At 36.9% G+C, this 21,279-nt stretch overlaps 1 long non-coding RNA gene across 1 annotated transcript; it reads left to right on the top strand.

The window, feature by feature from the left end:
- Positions 1-78: 78 nt before the first annotated feature.
- LOC129626825 (uncharacterized) lies at positions 79-15,509 on the top strand. The gene is made up of 2 exons (XR_008702227.1): positions 79-177; positions 14,703-15,509. It is a non-coding gene; the product is annotated as an uncharacterized LOC129626825 (long non-coding RNA).
- The last annotated feature ends 5,770 nt before the right edge of the window (positions 15,510-21,279 follow it).

Here is a 21,279-nt window from a genome sequence, read left to right as displayed (position 1 = left end):
AACTGGCTCCCCAAGGATACACCACTTCCAGGAGATTCTCAGCTGCTAATAATTGACTGATGCCAAGATACAAAGGTCAGTCCCAATTACTTCAATTAAGCCCATTAATAAAAGAGCTGCCCAGCTCCTAAGGCTCTCCGTAGACTCAACTAAGTCCTCGGTGCAGATGCATCACAGGTTAGTTCTCGTTCTTTCTCTTCTTTTTATTTCTAAAGAGCTACCCTATAAATCTTCTGCATGCAACTTTCCATCTCAAAACGTGTTTCCAGGGAATTTCATTTAAGAAATGCTGCAAAGAACCAAGACCAGAGGGAAAAACACTTCCTGGACTGTAAGCTGTGGAGTAGGCCTGCTTATGCCCAAATCCTTTCTAAATCACTCTGTTCAGAATGAACTACTTCTTTCTGTACACATTGTGTGTCCTCTAGCTCAGCATTTCTTTATACTTCTTAAATTACTGTGAGTTAATATATTTGCCTTCCTTTAGGCCAAAGCCTATTATTTATTTCCTCCTTGCCTAGTAACATGAGGGTATAAGGTACTTCATTTCTAAACAAAAATTTAGGGATTCATAAGTAAACATCATACATAGCTTTACACACATTTCTGAAACTGCTAGAAATAAACTTCATACCAGTTTCCCTGTGCTTAGCCTTTACCACTCACTTCTGGGTATCTCTCTGACACCTTGGCCTAAGAATGAGGTGGTAGTGGTTGTTGAGTTGCTAAGTCGTGTCCAACTCTTTGCAACCCGTGAACTGTAGCCTGCTAGGCTCCTCTGTCCATGGGATTTCCCAGGCGAGAATATTGGAGTGGGTTGCCATCTCTTTCTCCAGGGGATCTTCTCAACCCAGGAACTGAACCCATGTTTCCAGCGTTGGCAGGTGGATAGTTTACTTCTGAGTCACCAGGGAAACCCAAGAACTGGGTATCTTTCCTTTATTTTCTCCGATATTGAAATTTGCTTTTAAGATAAGGCCTGGATTTTTTTATTAAAGGTTTACAAGGCCTTTCAAGACCTGAAAAAAACGCTTTTCTTGGCTTCACACTCTTTCATCTCAAAATCTAGCCTCATAGGACTTGCCGTGTGCTGAAGACCTATACTTTCCTGCCTCAGTAAATGAGCTCACACTGGTTCCTCTGTCAGGAATCCTCTCCTGAAATGTTAGAAATCCTTTTTGAAGAACTTGGCTCAAATGGTGCCTCTCCTCATGAAGCTAATCCTGATGATACCAAGGAGAATGAATAATTTATTTTTATATATTCTCATTTCCTGTGTCACATTCAACAAACAGTAAGTTGCTCACCAAGCACAGCATTACCTGTGCTACAGAATATTGCCTATATTTATATGGTGCATAATAACTCATATTTCTGATTAGTAAATAGGATGATGGCCATGCTTTCTCTTGGCCTCTGCTTCCTCCTCCTGTAATGTCCAGTCTACATTTCTATTAGAGCTCTTACCATGAAGCTTAGTCATTGCTTAATTTATGACCCATCTTCTTCATTCAACTGTCAGCACCTGAGGCAGGATCCTCTGTCTCTGGTTTTAAAGTGTTTGGCCCATAGCAAAGGCTCATAATTTCTTGGTAAATATCTGTCAGCCCCACCAAACTGTGAGGCCACATAATGTGCCTGCTTTCTTCATGGCCGTATCCCAGGAATCTCACATAATGCTCAGAACATGGCAGATGAGTCACACGTGTTTGTCTAAGGGATGAGTAAATCATAGCTTTTTGTCAATTTTCTATGTTTTAGACATTGTTCACATTTAATTCTCTTTTCTACTTGGAAAACTACTTACATGCAAGAACTGTGACTCCTTTAAATTTCCTATCCTGAATATATTATAGGCTTTTAATACAGAAGTGTTCAATTAAAGAGTGTTGGTTTTCTACACAAAACAAACCAATGTCCAAAGATTATAGTATAAATCTTAAAAGACTTAAATTCTGATAAGATTTTCAGACTTAGCAAGCTAATAACTTGAGGCAGAGAAAAAGAAGACTTTAATATTTATCACTTAGGGACTTCCCTGGTTGTCCAGTGGTTAAGATGTTACCTTCCAATGCGGGGGTGGGGGGGAGCGGGGTACAGGTTCAATCTCTGATAGGGGAGCTAAGATCCCACATACCTCATGGCCAAAAATCCAAAACATAAAATAGAGGCAAAACATTCAATTTATTTGAATTGAAGATAACAATTTCAATAAAGGTAGGTAACAAATTCGATAAAGACTTTCAAATTGTTCATATAAAAAATTCTTTAAAAAATACTATCAATTAATCTTATATGAAACATTTATTGGGTAACTAAAATGATGTTCTGAAATAAAAGGGTTTATTACTGCTGATTAATAGAGTTTCACAATCAGACCAAACTAAATTGGCAAGAAGGGAGAGGAGAATCACACAATTCATGGTATAATGAAAATCATATTTTTTTAATCTAATTACTTGGTTGTTTTTTATGACTTAAGAACTCTGATTTCTCAGAAAATTGCAAATAAGAGATGACTCTTCCTATTCTAGTGGTCTTTTTTTCTCCCTACTTTTGAAAACCCTCTTCCTGTGAGACAACCCAAGCATACATCATCTAAGACTTTTTTCAGACTATGCAAATATCTGTGGTTGTGTCTACACGGCATCAAAAGAATGAAATAAGCAAGTGAAAAAATCAATTAATTTAGAAAAGTCTTTCAAGTTCAAAGCAGAGATAATAGCCCATTGATAATATGTTTTAAAAAATTTTTGATAATATGAGGAATCAATCTTTATTAGCTTCCTCATTTTGAAAAGCAAGATCCAAACTAGTATCCTTTAGCTGTGCAAGGCATGTTGTCCATATTACACAGCATCTACTAAAACAGAGGAGAATTCAATGACCATAAAACACTGCAAAGAGAGCACATTCTCTTGGGCTCTGCTCAGTTCTTTAACGCTCTGTATATACCTCTGCTGGGGCTTCCCTAGTGGCTCAGAGGTAAAGAATGTGCCCACCAATGCAGAAAATGTGGGTTCCATCCCTGGGTTGGGAAGATCCCCTGGAGAAGGAAATGGCAACCCACTCCAGTATTCTTGCCTAGAGACTCCAGTGGAGAGAGAAGCCTAGCAAGCTACAGTGCATAGGGTCTCAAAGAGTCAGACACAATTTAGCCAGTAAACAACAACAACGTACTTCTACTAGTATTATCATATATTTAGTAAAGGTTTGTCTCTGAAGAAGAACATGAAGTTCTTCTTCATGTTCCTTGAAGACATGAACTGTCTTCTACATTTGTATCTTCTATATCACTATCCTAAGTGCCTAGTCTATAAGAATAACTGTTAATTTAATTAATTAAATAATGGTTTGTTCTATAGTGTATACAAATATGGTGATACATTTGGATCATGAGGATAGATCTGGATTAGTAACTTAAAGCATGTTAGTTCTGCTAAAGCACACGCAGCTGAATACTACTAGGCTGTTACTGTTAAAATATTATCATTATGTTGTAAGATTGCTTAAACATAAGGCGAAGAGTTTTAAATATATGACAGTCAAGTGAAGACCCAGTATGAAGCTCTTAACCCAAAATGTCCTTTAAGCCCCAGAAGCTATAATCAGCCTTTATGAAGAGTCCTCATTATCAAGTGAGACAGTTTTAAGACTAAAGTCTATTACATTTCTAGCTCTGATACAAGGTATACTATAATAAGTGACCCCTTGTAAGTCAGAACTGTAATATGACTCTGACCTTTGAAGTCCATCAAAGAGATTGTATAAATAAGAACCAGATAATTATGAATCTTTTAATTGGTTTTGTGATGTTTGTGACTACTTTTCAATATGAACTCTCCCTCTTGTCTTTTATACTGGGTAGGCCATCTAGTATTGGAGAAGGAAATGGCAACCCACTCCAATGTTCTTGCCTGGAAAATCCCAGGGACGGGGGAGCCTGGTGGGCTGCCGTCTATGGAGTCGCACAGAATCGGACACGACTGAGGCGACTTAGCAGCAGCAGCAGGCCATCTAGTGAGGGCCAAGGACCAGGACAGGAGTGGTGAGTAGATAGGTCTAAGAGCACAGAACTGGTATGGTTTACAGGATAATCTATGGACCCTCTAAGCAACCTATATGTATACATTATTTAATTCACAAAACGGGTCTATGACATAGGAGGGTACTATTATTGTTCTCATTTTACAGATAAGAAAATTGAAGGACACAGTTCAAGGAACTTGACCAAGGTGATGCAAACCATAAATAGCAAAGCCTGGATCCAAGTGCCGACAGGCTGGCTTTCTGATCTCTTTTTTTCTGTCTTCTGGGGCTTAGCAGAATGTCTGAACATAACTGGTGCTTAGCGGATGGAAGGAAGAAAAAATGGATAGATGGATGAAAGGATGGGAAGATAGATGTTTTGACAATGTGTGGAAGCTAGAAAGTACTGTAAATAATGCTCTCTATCAAGTCAGAAAAAAACATGATTTTGGATTTCCTGAAATAGTATTTCGATTCACAAAATTATAAGTCAGTCAGAGGCAAGTACTATTTTACTAGGAAGAGAAGGAGTCAATATCAAGGAGTAAGACAGTAGGAATCAGGGTTGGAATTAGACTGTAGAATACAAAATTCACAAAGTGTCCTACAAGGAGATACAAATATGAAGTTCAGCTTTGAGAATGTTATAATCAAAATATAGACAAAAGAATCAGGGAAAAGTTTAAGTAACCGGTTTTTTGTTTCTTTTTGTTGTTGTTTAAACTATAAAAGGAAAAGCTTCTAAGAATTTAGTTTGTTTAGAAATTTCTTTCTATGATCACTTTTTTTTTTTTTTCACTTTTCTTCATAAAGGACTGACAGGGCAAGGAAATAGGTGTCTGATGTCAATCCACATCACCTGACTAGCTTAAAAGCTAGTTTGAATGTCTTTAAACCAAAAAATTCAAATAATTTAAAAATTGGCAAAACTCATCTGGCCATTTGGAAATTGGTATGTTCTTCTGTATATTGATTTATATATATTTTATTATGCTTATAAAGTCAATGGTTAAAAAATTCATTTGATAATATTCATAAGCTCACATGGTCATTCGTGTAAAAAATCATTTATATTAATTTTTTGTTTCCTTACTGTTCATGAGTGATCTGGCTTTGTGAATTCTTCTAATCCACGAGCAATTACTATGTTTGAAGTATTGCTGTGTAGATACATTATGGTATGTGGGTTTTTCACACTGGAGGGAAATTATACAAGTAGAAGACTATAACCAAGATTTGAACAGTTATATGACCCAAACCAAATGCTAGAGAACTGTGTAAATTTCCAGAGTGGAAGCAAAAGATAAATGCCAGATTCCAACCACACATGGTTGTGAAAATTTTCAAAGGAAAATTCCAAGAAGCCAAAATTCTACTGTTCCCTTTGTAGTTGTTTGAAAATAAAGCAACCAGCTGGGATCCCTTTATTTGCACATCTGAAAGTATGCAGCAGTGTGGCAAATGGTTTTCTGAAATGAATAAATAAGGTCCTTTTTGGAAGCGTTGATTTATAAATTTTGAAGAGTTCTTAGGAGGATATCATCCTATTTCAAGTGAAATTACACTTTAGCCATTTTAGAGGAAAGAAATCCTGTTTTGAAAGAAATCCAAAGAGGTATAAAATACTCTCTAGAGCACATCAGAAATGTTTCCAGAATGATAACTGTGACTTCTTGAGTGTCAACTTTCAGATATCGTGTTAAGCATTTGCACATTTGTTCAACGATATCTCCAAGGATGATTCTGTCACCATTTTATAGGCTAGAATATGAGTCTTAGAGGATCTAAACAATTTGCCAGCTCAAACCTGCCAATTATTAGGGGCCAGAGTTCCAAACCAGTTGCATCTGGTTTCACAGTTAGAGCTTTTCCCCCCACATTACCACTGACCTTCACTCACTAGATGGACCTCAAATTCATCATGCTGCATTTTAGATTACCTTCTACTATCATCAAAATGACAGGAGAATATATTTTGTGTATTGTCACATCTACATTATATGATAATTTAACCTCATTTGAACATAATGTTCCTTCTGATGTGTATGCAAATTGAGAGGACCAACTTAATCTTAGTGATGGTTTCTAACTAATGTAAAATGAGCTTGAAAGTTGTAACTAAGCTTGAAAGTGGTAAAAAGATAAAAATCTTTGATATTTACTCTTAGAGCTTCATTTTAATCTTCTATTCGATTTTTGTATCATATAATGAGTGTTTTTGGTGAACTGGATAATTGTTCTCATTTCTTCACTCACCCACGTGATCTTTGTGAAGTGTTAGAACAGGAAGAGAATATGCCCTCCACATTCACACATGCACACCTACGCCATTGGTGTTGGGTTTTACTATATGAATTGCTTTAGCCAGTGGAATGTAAGTGACCATGACTATAGTAAAGGCCATAAATGTGTTTGGTTTGGTTTGACTCCTTTACACTCTTGTGATCTGCCATGAAAAGAAAAAGCCCAAAGTAATATCTGATCCAAGAAGAATATGAAGACATACAGGGCTAAGCTACTGAATCTGTGGGCTTCTACACAGCATCCTTGTGGCAGTGGCTACTGACTGTGTTCATGATGTAATCTAGCTGGTTGCATTGCTCAGGGACACTGGTGCCACTGAACAAGCCACAAGTAGTCCCATTTACACAAGGACCTGTAGAATAAAATTTTGAAATGATGGGAAATAACTGATTTTCTTACTCCTGAAAACTCAAGAGAAAGAGAAATGAAGGCTTGCACATAAGGGCACGGCAGGTGCTAACTTAGAAGGCCCTCTGAAGGCCAGGATATCTTGAGGCAGGAGTGAGTTGTCAGGACACAGTGGTTACAACAGAATCACTGAAATAAGACAAGAAACCCCTAGGTACTGCATAGGAGGAGAGCTGGAACAGCCACAAATTATGATAGGAAAGGACTGTACAAGCTACAGTTGGAGTCCCACAGTAATTTAACCAAAGATAAAAGTATCACACTGATAGCACAGTCCTTAGGTGTTAATTCCCTTGTTGCTGTGGCCTACAGAAAGGAGAAATACAGACAGAAGATGAAAGACACATCAAGATACAGAGAATAGCAACAGCATTCTTTTTCAGCCTATAGGAACATTAGAGATCCACATGGTAATTTCATAGGTGGGTAAAATAAATCCAAGGAAATTAGGCAAGCTGTCCAAATATTTTCAGGGTCCTGACACAAAGATAGACTGAACCCACTAAGCTGATTATTCAGTCCAGTTCTCCTATTACTCCTCACGAGTAAGTAGGTATTTCAAGAACCTCACAATCGTTTGTATTATGTAACTTAAAGTTTGTATTCAGTTATAGATAGCATTCAGTTAGAGATCATGTTAGTGAATTCAATTTCCATGGTATTAATGAAATTTCATGGTATCAATGAAATTCAGGAAGACCAAGAGGGGTGAAAATATCAGTCATCTTCAAAATTATTACCTACATTACTAAATCTTCATTCTCAATTGTTTCTTAAAACTGTTATTTTGAATAATAAATATTTTAGATTATTTTATAAATAGGGATATATATGTACCTATTGTGAAGCTAATGGGATTCCTTCCCAACTCCTCTGCTAATATGAATTTTGCGTTTTTCATTCCTTTTTACACTTTTATTGCACATGCATATGTGAACCAATACTTAATAGTGCTTACCTTTGAACTTCACAGAAGTGATATCATATTGTACACAATCTTCTAAAACTCCTTTTCATTTCTATTAATAAATGGTTATAGGTGGCACAGTGGTAAAGAATCTGCCAGTGCAGGAGATGCAAGAGATGTGGGTTCGATCCCTGGGTAGAGAAGGTTCCCTGGAGAAGAAAATGGCAACCTACTTCAGTATTCTTGCATGGAGAATCCCATGGACGGAGTAGCCTGGAAAGCTACAATCCATTGGGTGACAAAGAGTTGGACACAACTAAATGACTGAACTAACGTATTTAACCGTTTTCACATTCTATGTGTGGTTGTGGTTCTTCTATTTTTAACCACTGTATACAACTGTATCATGTGAAGGAAAGTGAAAGTGTTAGTCGCTCAGTGGTGTCCAACTCTTTGTGATCCTATGGACTGTAACCCACCAGGCTCCTCTGTCTATGGAAGGCAAGAATACTGGAGTGGGTTGCCATTTCCTTCTCCAGGGAATCTTCCTGAGCCAGGGATTGAAGCTGGGTCTCCTTTATTCTCCCATCTGTGAATAGTTGTGCTTAGTTATGTTCCGTACAGTCATACTCCTGTACACGTCTCTTGGTGAACATAAATGAGTTTCTCAGATTTACACAAATAGAAAGTTGCATAACATGCAAAAAAGCATATTCCATGTGGTTGCACCAATACAGTCTCCAGCAGTATATAAGAATTCAAAACACCTGACATCATTTGACTTACTAAACTTTTAGCAATGTGATGTGTGGGTGTTGTATCTCATGTGGATTTTATTTGCACTTTCCTGATTTTTAATCAGATTGGGCATATTTTCATAAATTTTTTGTTTTCCTATGTTTTATGTTTTTCCTTTGTTGAAAGGTCTGTTGATATCTTTTGATCATTTCACTATTGGGAATTTTTTTAATTTTTAGTAATCTGTAGCATTTCTCTAGTCTTGAGGCAAATTCACTGTTATATTTCTTAAAAATATGTTCTTTAGGTTTTGATTTGCTTTCACTCTTTTCATGATGTAGTTTGATAAAAAGAAGTTATTGATTTTAAAGCAGTTAAATTTCTCAATCTTTTCTCCATTTTTAGAGATTTTTGCATCTCATTTAAAAATCCTTCCATATCCTGAACTCATGATAGTCAACTTTATGTTATCCTCTAAACATTAGAAATTTGCCTTTCCTATTTAAAATTTTTAATCCATTTGGAAATGATTTTGTGTAAACAGTGCAGTCAGTTCCTCTGCATAGATAACCAAATGCTTCAGCACCATATATTGAGTATGCATAACTTTCCTCAGTGATCTGTAAAGACATTTCTATCAGATAGCAAATTACCATAAATTTATGGGTCTATCTCTTATCTCTATACACTTCCATTGCTCAGTGTTCCTATCGCTGTATTAAAACCAAACTCTTAATTATTATTGCTTTTAAAATGCCTCATTTTCTGGTGAGAAAATTATCATTAATTTTGCTTTTCATCAGAAATGGCTTGGCTGACTTTTGACTCTGCTCTTCCATATATTTTCCGATAAATATATGAAGTGTTTTAAATTTTTTTAAATAAATATTTTTATTGAATTGCATTGTAACTAAAGATAAATTTTCAGAAAACCGACACTTTGGTGACATTGGTCTTTCTATTCATTGACATGGTTTCACTCTTCCTTTGATTTAGATCTCTTTAATGTCTGTCATAAAAATGTATAACTGTCTCCACAAAAGCCTGAAGTATCAATTTTTGAGTTTATTCCTGGATCTATGTTTAGTTCTATGATGAATGATACACTTCTATAAATTACATTTCCTATTTATTACAAATGCAGCTTGCTTTTGTACATAGATCTTACTGCATGATACCAGCATTTTTAACTTCTTTATGAATTCTAATAGCTTGTCTACAGATATATTGGGGTTTTTCAAGTTGACAGTACCATGATCTGGAAATGAAAGTTTTGTACCTATCTTCCAGTATCTATATACTTTATGCTTTTTTCTTTATTTTTTGTTTGTTTACCAAATGGCAAAGTTCATGGTATATCCAGATTTACCATGACAGGCTTCCCACATCTTGAGAGACCATTCTGGGGACTTAGTATCAAAAGAATCAGCTTTAGGCCCGAAGGGTGTACCAATTTTGCATTCTACTCTCAGCATACAAATATGCTTGGAAGCTGAATGGCCTAAGTAATTGTCTAGCCAGAGACCTCTCCATGGGACCTGGATCTCATCCAGATGTTTGAAATTAAAAGAATGTGACTTAGAAAAGCTGCAAAGCTCTATGGTGATAATTCTCAGCCATGTCTTCATGTAAGTCTTATGCAGAAGGTCTTAAAAATGTTAATACCAGGGCACTATCTCAGAAAAATTAAATCAGAATCTCTGGTAGTGGGACCTAGGGATTAGTATTTTTTTTTTTAATTTAAACTAAAAACAAACAAAAGCAGTTCACCCATTTCTCCCACCTCCCACTTTTGGCAGTTACCAATCTGTTCCATGTCTATGAGCTTGATTTTGTTATTTGTTTATAGATTCCACATATGAGATCCTACAGTATTTGTCTTTCTCTGCTTGACTTATTTCACTTAGTATTAACACCCTCAAGGTTCATTGATGCTGTGGCAAATTCATTTCATTTTTCATTTCACTTTGTATAGATTTAGGTATCATTTTTTATAGCCAAATAATATTTCATTGTGTGTATGTATATCTATCACAACATTTTTATCCACTCATCCATCAATGGATACTTAGGTTGCTTCTGTATCTTGACTATTGTAAATAATACTTCAGTGAACGTGGGGGTACATGTATCTTTTTGAGTTAGTCCTTTTATTTTCTTTTGATAAATACCCAGAAGTGGAATTGCTGGGTAGTTCTAGTTTTAATTTTTTTAAAGAAACTCCCCACTATTTTCCATAGTGGCTTTACCAATTTACATTCCCATCAATAATGCTCAAGGGTTCCCTTTTCTCTATATCCTGGTCCATGCTTGTCCTTTCTTATCTTTTTGATAATAGCTGTTCTTATAAATGTGAGGTGATATCTCATTGTTGTTTTTTTATTTTATTTGCATTTTCCTGATGACTAATGATGATTATCTTTTCATGTTTGTGTTGGCTATCACTATATCTTCTTTGGAAAAGTGTCTGTTCAAAATTTCTGCCCATGTTTAATCAGATTGTTTACTTTTGGTTCTGTTATTGAGTTGTCTGAGTTCTTTATATATATTGAATACTAGCCCCTTATCAGTTGTATCATGTGCAAATATTTTCTCCCATTTAGTCAGTAGCCTTTTCATTTTGATAATGGTTTTCTTGCTATGCAGGAGCTTTATAGTTTGATGTAGTCCCACTTGTATGTTTTTGTTCTAGTTGCTCTTGGCTTTGGGATAAGATTAAAAATCATTCCCAAGACTTAGGCTAAGGAGCTTACTGCTTTTTCTTCTAAGAGTTTTACAGTTTCAGGTCTTACACCCATGTCTTTAACTCACTTTGAGTTAATTTTTATATATGGTTCCAGTTCAGTTCAGTTCTTCAGTCATGTCCGACCCTTTGCGACCCCATGGACTGCAGCATGCCAGGCCTCCCTGTCCATCACCAACTTTTGCAATTTATTCAAACTCGTGTCCATTGAGTCAGTGATGCCATCCAACCATCTATCCTCTGTCGTCCCCTTCTCCTCCCACCTTCAATCTTTCCCAGAATCAGGGTCTTTTCAAAGGAGTCAGTTCTTCACATCAGGTGGCCAAAGTATTGGAGCTTCAGCATCAGTCCTTCCAGTGAATATTCAGGACTGATTTTCTTTAAGATGGACTGGTTGGATCTTCTTGCAGTCCAAGGGACTCTCAAGAGTCTTCTCCAACACCACAATTCGAAAGCATCAGTTCTTTGGTGCTCAGCTTTCTTTATAGTCCAACTCTCACATCCATACACGACTAGTGGAAAAACCATAACTTTGACTAGATGGACCTTTGTTGGCAAAGTAATGTCTCTGCTTTTTAATATGCTGTCTAGGATAGTCATAAATTTTCTTCCAAGGAGCAAGTGTCTTTTAATTTCATGGCTGCAGTCACCATCTGCAGTGATCTTGGAGCCCAAGAAAATAAAATCTCTCACTGTTTCCATTGTTTCCCCTTCTCCCCCATCTATTTGCCATGAAGTGATGGGACCAAATGCCATGATCTTAGTTTTCTGAATGTAGAGTTTTAAGCCAAATTTTCCACACTCCTCTTTCACTTTCATCAAGAGGCTCTTTAGTTCCTCTGCTTTCTGCCATAAGGGTGGTGTCATCTGCATATCTGAGGTTATTGATATTTCTCCCGGCAATCTTGATTCCAGCTTGTGTTTCTTCCAGTCCAGTGTTTCTCATGATGTACTCTGCACATAAGTTAAATAAGCAGGGTGACAAAATACAGCCTTGACGTACTCCTTTCCTGATTTGGAACCATTCTGTTCCATTGATCTATGTGTCCATTTTTATACCAATATCATACTGTTTTAATTACTATAACTTTGTTATATATTTTGAAATCCTAGCCTGATGCATCTAGCTTTGTTTTATCTTAAGATTGTTTTGATGATTTGCAGTCTTTTGTGGTCCATACAATTTTGAAGGGTTGTTTGTTCTATTTCTGTGAAAAATGCTATTGGAATTTTGACAATATTGCATTGAATTTGTAGATGGCTTTGGGTAGCATGGACATATAAACAGTATTCTTCCAGTCTATGAGCATAAAATATCTTTCCATTTATTTGTGTATTCTTTAACTTTCATAATTAATGTCTTATAGGTTTCAGTAGACCTTTTACCTCCTTGGTTAAATTTACTTACAGATATTCTTTTTGTTGTAACTGCAATTAGGATTTTCTTAATTTTGCTTTCTGATAGTTTTCTGTTAGTGTATAGAATTGTGACAGGATTTTGTGTATTGTCTTTGTACTCTGCAAATTTGCTGAATTCATTTATTAGTTCTAAATTTTTAATGGAGTATTTAGAGTTTTCTGTATAAGTCATCTACAAATAGTGAAATTCTTATTTTTCCTTTCCAATTTGGATTTTTTTTGTTCTTGCCTAATTGCTCTGGCTAAGACTTTTCAATAGTATGTTGAATAAAAGTGGTGAAAGTGGGCATCCTGGTCTTGTTCTGGATCTTAAAGAAAAAGTTTTAGCTTTCACCATTGAGAATGATGTTAGCTTTGGCCTTGTCATATATGGCCTTTACTATGTTGAAGAACATTTCCTCTATTTCATTTTGTTGGGAGTTTTCATCATTAATTTTGAATTTTGTCAAAAGGTTTTCCTGCATCCAGTGAGATAATCATATGATTTATTCCCCTGGTTAAATCTCAAGATCACGGTATATGATCTTTTAATGTATTATTGAATTTAGTTTGCTAGTATCAAAGATTTTTGTATCTATGTTCTTCAGGGACATTGATCTATACTTTGACATCTATTTCTTATCTTACTCCACTAGATAGGACCTACATTAAACTACTAAAAAGAAGAGGTTATATTAAATACTGCTGTCTTGCTCCTGATTTCAGAGGGAAAACTTAAAACATTTAACCATTAAGAACTGTATTTGACATAGGTTACTGGTGGGTTTTGGTAAATATTTTCTCTTCTATTTCAAGTTTGATAAGAATTTTATCATCATGGAATGTTGAATGTTATGGAATACTTTACTCCAGTGATTGAATGAATTATATAGTTTTAGTCTTTATTCTCATAAATGGTGAGTGAAATTTATAGGTTCATTATTATTTTTAAAACATGTATTTTTTTCATTTGTCTTAGTAACTTTGATCATCATTAGTTGTCTTCTTTTTACATCACTTGTCAGATTTTTATGTATATTCTTTTTTTTTTAATTTAATTTTATTTTTTAACTTTACAATATTGTATTGGTTTTGCCATATATCAAAATGAATCCACCACAGGTATACATGTGCTCACCATCCTGAACCCTCCTCCCTCCTCCCTCCCCATACCATCCCTCTGGGTCGTCCCAGTGCACAAGCCCCAAGCATCCAGTATCGTGCATCGAACCTGGACTGGTGACTCGTTTCATATATGATATTATACATGTTTCAATGCCATTCTCCCAAATCATCCCACCCTCTCCCTCTCCCACAGAGTCCAAAAGACTGTTCTATACATCAGTGTCTCTTTTGCTGTCTCGTATACAGGGTTATTGTTACCATCTTTCTAAATTCCATATATATGCGTTAGTATACTGTATTGGTGTTTTTCTTTCTGGCTTATTTCACTCTGTATAATAGGCTCCAGTTTCATCCACCTCATTAAAACTGATTCAAATGTATTCTTTTTAATGGCTGAGTAATATTCCATTGTGTATATGTACCACAGTTTTCTTACCCATTCATCTGCTGATGAACATATTCTTAAATGAGATTGGAATGTGCTCTCTCATAATGTCCTTTTCTAACTTTGGTATCAAGGTTACACTGACTTCATTAAATGACTTTGGAATTGCTAACATTCTTTCTGATCTCTGGAAAATATGTGACAATTATTATCGCTTCATTGAAAATTTAGTAGAACTGGTATAGAAAACATTCAAGGTGGTTTTCTTTGTGGGAAGATTATTGATTATAGATTTAATTACTAATTTTAGGACAATTCATGCTTTCTATTTCCCCTTCATTTGCTTTCAGAATTGTATGTTTTCTAAGAATTCATCTATTTTGTTAGTACCATAAACATTTTCTATTAATTTTCCTGTTGGACTCTTAATCTTTCCAGTTTTTACTCTATCTTCAGTTATGCGTTTTTAAAATTCATAACATTATTCCTAACTCCTACATTCTCCAGTCTCATCAGAGATTTGCTCAATTAATCTTTTAAAGAAATCATTTCTGTTCTTTCCAATCTTTTTCTTTACTACACTCATCATTCTTTTCTTGGTTTTATTCCATTGTTCTTTTTCCTATTAATGTTGATGTCTAACTTACTCTCTGTTCGTTTCCAAGGCAAACCATTCAATATCACAGTAATCCAAGTCTATGCCCCAACCAGTAATGCTGAAGAAGCTGAAGTTGAATGGTTCTATGAAGACCTACAAGACTTTTTAGAACTAACACCCAAAAAAGATGTCCTTTTCATTATAGGGGACTTGAATGCAAAAGTAGGAAGTCAAGAAACACCTGGAGTAACAGGCAAATGTGGCCTTGGAATATGGAATGAAGCAAGGCAAAGACTAATAGAGTTTTGCCAAGAAAATGCACTGGTCATAGCAAACACCCTCTTCCAACAACACAAGAGAAGACTCTACACGTGGACATCACCAGATGGTCAACATCAAAATCAAATTGATTATATTCTTTGCAGCCAAAGATGGAGAAGCTGTATACATTCAACAAAAACAAGACCAGGAGCTGACTGTGGCTCAGATCATGAACTCCTTAACCAAATTCAGACTTAAATTGAAGAAAGTAGGGAAAACCACTAGACCATTCAGGTATGACCTAAATCAAATCCCTTATGATTATACAGTGGAAGTGAGAAATAGATTTAAGGGCCTAGATCTGATAGAGTGCCTGATGAACTATGGAATGAGGTTCATGACATTGTACAGGAGACAGGGATCAAGACCATCCCCATGGACAAAAAATGCAAAAAAGAAAAATGGCTGTCTAGGGAGGCCTTACAAATAGCTGTGAAAAGAAGAGAAGTGAAAAGCAAAGGAGCAAAGGAAAGATATAAGCATCTGAATGCAGAGTTCCAAAGAATAGCAAGAAGAGATAAGAAAGCCTTCTTCAGCGATCAATGCAAAGAAATAGAGGAAAACAACAGAATGGGAAAGACTAGAGATCTCTTCAAGAAAATTAGAGATACCAAGGGAACATTTCATGCAAAGAAGGGCACCATAAGGACAGAAATGGTATGGACCTAACAGAAGCAGAAGATATCAAGAAGAGGTGGCAGGAATACACAAAAGATCTGTACAAAAAAGATCTTCATGTCCCAGATAATCACGATGGTGTCATCACTGACCTAGAGCCAGACATCCTGGAATGTGAAGTCAAGTGGGCCTTAGAAAGCATCACTACGAACAAAGCTAGTGGAGGTTATGGAATTCCACTTGAGCTATTTCAAATACTGAAAGATGATGCTGTGAAAGTGCTACACTCAAGATGCTTTATTGAGTATGCCAAAGCTTTTGACTGTGTGGATCACAATAAACTGGGAAATTCTGAAAGAGATGGGAATACCAGACCACCTGACCTGCCTTTTGAGAAATCTGTATGCAGGTCAGGAAGCAACAGTTAGAACTGGACATGGAACACATAGTTGTTCCATTTGGCTCCGAATAGGAAAAGGAGTACGACGTCAAGGCTGTATATTGTCACCCTGCTTATTTAACTTCTATGCATAGTACATCATGAGAAATGCTGGACTGGAAGAAGCACAAGCTGGAATCAAGATTGCCGGGAAATATCAATAACCTCAGATATGCAGATGATACCACCCTTATGGCAGAAAGTGAAGAGGAACTCAAAAGCCTCTTGATGAAAGTGAAAGTAGAGAGTTAAAAAGTTGGCTTAAAGCTCAACATTCAGAAAACGAAGATCATGGCATCCAGTCCCATCAGTTCATGGGAAATAGATGGGGAAACAGAGAAAACAGTGTCAGACTTTATTTTTTTGGGCTCCAAAATCACTGCAGATGGTGACTTCAGCCATGAAATTAAAAGATGTTTACTGCTTGGAGGGAAAGTTATATCCAACCTAGACAGCATATTCAAAAGCAGAGACATTACTTTGCCAACAAAGGTCCGTCTAGTCAAGGCTATGGTTTTTCCTGTGGTCATGTATGGATGTGAGAATTAGACTCTGAAGAAGGCTGAGCGCCGAAGAATTGATGCTTTAGAACTGTGGTGATGGAGAAGACTCTTGAGAGTCCCTTGGACTGCAAGGAGATCCAACCAGTCCATTCTGAAGGAGATCAGCCCTGGGATTTCTTTGGAAGGAATGATGCTAAAGCTGAAACTCCAGTTCTTTGGCACCTCATGCAAAGAGTTGACTCATTGGAAAAGCCTCTGATGCTGGGAGGGATTGGGGGCAGGAGGAGAAGGGGACAACAGAGGATGAGATGGCTAGATGGCATCACTGACTCGATGGACATAAGTCTGAGTGAACTCCAGGAGTTGGTGATGGACAGGGAGGCCTGGCGTGCTGCGATTCATGGGGTCACAAAGAGTCAGACACGACTGAGCGACTGAACTGAACTGAACTGAACTTACTCAATTTTAGCCCCTTTACAAATCCTGGCATGGCTCTCAACATGTTTCTTTCCCTTTATACCACAGGTCTTGATGTGTAGTAACCTAATCATCATCCAGTTATCCATATTACTATATTTTATTTTTTTGTTTCTGCAACTGAATTTCTTTAGAAGTATAATTTTTAATTTTCAAATGTTTGATATGTTCAGTCATGTCTGACTGTTCATTACCCCCATGGACTGCAGCATGCCAGGCTTCCCTGTCCATCACCAACTCCCAGAGCTTGCTCAAACTCACATCCATGGAGTCGGTAATGCCATCCAACCAGCTCATCCTCTGTCATCCCCTTCTCCTCCTGCCTTCAATCTTTCCCAGCATTGGGGTCTTTTCAAATGAGTCAGTTCTTTGCATCAGGTGGCCAAAGTATTGGAGCTTCAGCTTCATCATTAATCCTTCATCATCAGTCCTTCCAATGAATATTCAGAATTTATTTCCTTTAGGATTGACTGTCTCTTTGCAATCCAAGGGACTCTCAAGAGTGTTTTCCAGCACCACAGTTCAAAAGCATCAGTTCTCCAATGCTCAACTTTATGATCCAACTCCCAAAAATCATAGCTTTGACTAGATGGACCTTTGTTGGCAAAGTATGTTTTCCAATATGCTATCTAGGTCAGTCATACCCTTTCTTCCAATAGTAAGCATCTTTTAATTTCATGGCTGCAACCATCATTTGCAGTGATTTTGGAGCCCAAGAAAATAGTCTCTCACTGTTTCCATTTTTTCTCCATCTATTTGCCATGAAGTGATGGGACTGGATGCCATGATCTTCATTTTTTGAAATGTTGAATTTTAAGCCAGACTTTTCACTCTCCTTTTTCACTTTTATCTTTAGTTCCTTAGTTCTTTAGTTCTCTTTGCTTTCTGCCATAAGGGTGGTATCATCTGCATATATGAGGTTGATGTTTTTCTTGGCAATCTTGATTCCAGCCCGTGCTTCATCCAGCCTGGCATTTCTCATGATGTACTCACTCTTCATGTAAGTTAAGGCAGGGTGACAATATACATCCTTGTCATACTCCTTTCCCAATTTGGAACCAGTCTGTTTTTCCATGTCTGGTTCTAACTGTTGCTTCTTGACTTGTATACAGATTTCTCAGGAGACAGGTAGGTGGTCTGGTATTCCAATCTCTTGAAGAATTTTCTGGTTTGTTGTGATCCACACAGCCAAAGGCTTTGGCATAGTGAATAAAGCAGTAGTAGTTATTTTTCTGGAACAAATTAATAAACAAATCATTACATATGTATGGAATCATTTACTTATTATAAGAGAATATAATCTTATTCCAATTTACTCCTAACCTAATTGGACTGAGATGGGCCTGTGACACAAGTGTGATGTGTTTTGCATATCAGGTTTTTGAAGTTTGCTGAGACTTATAAATTTTATAAGTTAATAATACATACACACATTCCCTGGTGGCTCAGTCTGTAAAGAATTCACCTGCAATGCAGGAAACCTGGGTTCAGGAAATGGTAACACACTCCAGCATTCTTGCCTGGAGAATCCCATGGACAGAGAAATCTGGCAGGCTACAGTCCATGGGGTCGCACAGAGGCAGACACAACTTAGTGATTAAACCACCACCAAGACATATACAGTCAATTAATGTCAATTAATGTTTCTATGAGACACACTGAGCTGGAAGAAGCACAAGCCTGAATCAAGATTGCCGGGACAAATATCAATAACTTCAGATATGCAGATGACACCACCCTTATGGCAGAAAGTGAAGAGGAACTAAAAAGCCTCTTGATGAAAGTGAAAGAGGAGAGTGAAAAAGTAGGCTTAAAGCTCAACATTCTGAAAACTAAGATCATGGAATCTGGTCCCATCACTTCATGGGAAATAGATGGGGAAACAGTGGAAACAGTGTCAGACTTTATCTTTTTGGGCTCCAAAATCACTGCAGATGGTGATTCCAGCCTTGTAATTAAAAGATGCTTACTCCTTGGAAGAAAAGTTATGACCAACCTAGATAGCATATTGAAAAGCAGAGACATCACTTTGCCAACAAAGGTTCGTCTAGTCAAGGCTATGGTTTTTCCCGTGGTCATGTATGGATGTGAGAGTTGGACTGTGAAGAAGGCTGAGTGCCGAAGAATTGATGCTTTTGAACTGTGGTGTTGGAGAAGACTCTTGAGAGTCCCTTGGACTGCAAGGAGATCCAACCAACCCATCCTAAAGGAGATCAGCCCTGGCTGTTCTTTGGAAGGAATGATGCTAAAGCTGAAACTCCAGAACTTTGGCCACCTCATGCGAAGAGTTGACTCATTGGAAAAGACTCTGATGCTGGGAGGGATTAGGGGCAAGAGGAAAAGGGGACGACAGAGGATGAGATGGCCTGATGGCATCACCGACTCGATGGACGTGAGTTTGAGTGAACTCCAGGAGTTGGTGATGGACAGGGAGGCCTGGCGTGCTGCGATTCATGGGGTCGCAAAGAGTCAGACACAACTGAGTGACTTGACTGAACTGAATGTTTTTATGTGTTTGAGAAGAATGTATATTCTCTTATAATAAGTAAATGATTCCATACATACCTACTGATTTAAATTTATTGATTTTGTGGCTCATCTCTTACAATTATATTTTATTTGTGTGACCTTTGACAGTATAAAAGAGTATATAAGCTCTTCATAATGGTGGTGTGCTTATTTATTCCTCTATAAATTTCTTACAAATATATTGAGGTGATTTTATTAGGTGCATATTAGTTTAGAATGACAGTATCTTCCTGGTGAACTGAGCTTTTTAAATTGAACTTTTAACATTGTGTGATTACCTTTTCTATTTCTACTTATGTTGGGGGTTTTAAGTCATTTTATGGTATTAATATAGTCAAACCATTTCTTCTTAACATCCCTTCATTTTTCACTTTCCCAAGTTAGACTTTTCTCCTTATTCTTGGATTTTAACTTAAAAAAATTTTTTTTTAGTTTAAGGATAATTGCTCTACAGAATTACGTGGTTTTCTGTAATACATCAACAAAAATCAGCCATAAAGTACAGCCATGTCCCCTCCCTCGCATCTCCCTCCCCACCCCACCCTTCAGCCTGTCACAGAGCCCCTGTTTGAGTTCCCTGAGTCATAGAGCAAATTCCCATTGGCTATCTGTTTTACACATGGTATTGTAAATTTCTATGTTACTGTTTCCATACATCTCCCCTTCTCCCTCCTCTCCTCCCACCTTGTCCATAGGTCTGTTCTCTATGTCTGTTTCTCCATTGCTGCACTAAAAATAAATTCATCAGTGACATCTTTTCAGATTCCATATATATGTGTCTGTATATGATATTTATATTTCTCTTTCTGACTTAACTTCACTCTGTATAATGGGCTCTAGCTTTGTCCACCTCCTTAGAACAGATTCAAACGCATTCCTTTTAATGACTGAGTGGTATTCCATTGTATATATGTACCACAGCTTCTTGATCCATCTGTCAATGGACATCTAGGTTGCTTCCTTGTTCTAGCTACTGTAAACAGTGCTGCAGTAAACAATGGAGTACATATGTCTTTTTCAATTTTCATTTCCTCAGGGTATAAGCCTAGGAGTGGGATTGCTGGGTCATATGGTGGTTTTATTCCTAACTTTTTAAGGCGTCTCCATTACTGTCTTCCATAGTGGCTGTATCAGTTTACATTCCCACCAGCAATACAAGAATGTTCTTTTTTCTCCACACCCTCTCCAGACTTTTTGATGAGGGCCATTCCGACTGGTGTGAGGCAGTATCTCTTTGTAGTTTGATTTGTATTTCTCTGATAATGAGTGATATTGATAATCTTTTTATGTGCTTGTTAGCCATCTGTATGTCTGATTAGGAGAAATGTCTCTTCAGGTCCCTTTCCCTCTTTTTGATTAGGTTGTTTGCTTTTCTGTAATTGAGTTGTATAAGCTGCTTGCATATTTTGGAACTTAATTCTTTGTCAGTTGTTTCCCTTGCTATTATTATCTCCCATTCTGAGGGTTGTCTTTTCACCTTGTTTGTAGTTTCCTTTGCTGTGCAAAAGCTTTTAAGTTTAATTAGGCCCTGCTTATTTATTTTTGTTTTTATTTCCATTACTATAGGAGGTGGGTCATAGAAGATCTTGCTTTGATTTATGTCATCAAGTGTTCTGCCTATGCTCTCCTCTAAGAGTTTAATAGTTTCTGGTCTTACATTTAGGTCTTTAATTGATTTTGAGTTTATCTTTGTGTATGGCTTTAGGTAGTGATCTAACTTCATTCTTTTGCATGCAGCTGTCCAGTTTTCCCAGTAC

Source organism: Bubalus kerabau, chromosome 14, assembly GCF_029407905.1.
Source record: "Bubalus kerabau isolate K-KA32 ecotype Philippines breed swamp buffalo chromosome 14, PCC_UOA_SB_1v2, whole genome shotgun sequence".
NCBI lineage: Eukaryota > Metazoa > Chordata > Mammalia > Artiodactyla > Bovidae > Bubalus > Bubalus kerabau.
The sequence above is the reverse complement of the archived record's forward strand: the minus strand, read 5'-3'. Positions and strand labels throughout refer to the sequence as shown.